Below are 1,460 nucleotides of genomic sequence, written 5' to 3'. Positions count from 1 at the left end.
GGGTCCTCCGGAGGACCCTGCCTGTCGTTTTGGACACAGCCTAGGTTTCCATTCTCGGCAGATTCCTAAGGTTCTTCTACATATTAAAAAGTTGTTAAACATCTGAGTGGTGCACTACCGCTCCTAGTGGTGAGAAAGTGTATTGCACCTTATTCAAAATTGGTAGAGCTGTTACCTACCTAGTCCCAGCCAGGGCCCTTTCTGGCTAGAGTATGCATGTTCTTTCCATGCATGCAGTAGCCTGGCCATTGCCTTCCTGCAGTTCTGCTCGATTCTAATTTCTCATATCTGCTCCGTCTGGCCTTTCTCCCAATGACTTGGATTTCTCCAGCAGAATTTCAACCAGCCAATCAGAAAACAGAAGGAGGAGTTATGAACGATGACGTCGATTTTCTGCGCTTTTAGTCTGCCTGTAGTTTRGCAGTGGCAGCAGAGGAAGAGAATGAAGCCGTTCAGTCTGTGTTGACCAATGTTCCAAATTAAATGAAATTTATCTCACAAAGCCTGCGGCTCTCATTTACAGCCGTCTCGTTTGGCTCGGCTTCTCTCTTCCCAGTAGGGTATGGTAGTTTACAGCGCACGCAATTTCCTGTTAGCTTCTTAGCATAGCTTCCTTCACGGTTGAGCTGGTGCTCTACATACGTCACGTTCTAATATTAGGGATTGGGTAAATCAAATCAAACTGTTTTAAACTTCATCAGAGTCCACACCTCCAGCAAGAACTCTTTTCTCAATAGTCAAGAGTCCAGTCCCTCTGTACGAAGCAAACCAAGAACAGGAGGCTGGTTTTTACCAGGTTATGCATGCATGGGTTYTCTCCAAGCACTAGAGACCAAAAACATGCATGCTAGGCTAATTGGGAACTCTAAATTGTCCCTATGTGAGTGAGTGAATGAATGGTTGTTTGTCTGTGTTTCAATTCAAATTCTTCAGTCAGTGATAAATTTCCAAACTCCACTGTAAAAAAATTAATTAAAAAAAAACCCTTCGCAATCTTCATATTTCAGTTTAGTTTGCTGATGGTGCAATGAATTCTGGGATATCATAAGATACTCTGCTGTATCTGATACTCAGATGCAGCCTACGTTTTCAGGGTTTTGCACAAATTCGGACAGCCTACAGTGTGGGACAGTGATTTAAGCGTTGACAAATGCACCTTACGTTGACTGCAACCCCTGAATTGAGACACAACCTGTGTGTCCCTGTGATGAACTTGTGAYGTGTCCAAGGTGTGCCTCGCACAGGGACTGACGGATACGGACACCAGTGACCCTGAAAGACAGAAGTGGGTAAAAGATAATGGATWGATTTCACACATTATAGCTTGTTAGCCTTGACTGTTTAATTTTAAGTTTCAGATTACAATGCGCTGCGTCACTAACAAAAGGGCGGCGACATGCTTAAAGGCACAGTGTGTAGGATTTGTTGTTTTCAGCGACATCTAGTGGTTGAGTGGTTGA

Source organism: Austrofundulus limnaeus, unplaced genomic scaffold, assembly GCF_001266775.1.
Source record: "Austrofundulus limnaeus strain Quisiro unplaced genomic scaffold, Austrofundulus_limnaeus-1.0 Scaffold232, whole genome shotgun sequence".
In the NCBI taxonomy this organism is placed as follows: Eukaryota; Metazoa; Chordata; class Actinopteri; order Cyprinodontiformes; family Rivulidae; genus Austrofundulus; species Austrofundulus limnaeus.
Note: the sequence above shows the minus strand (reverse complement) of the source record.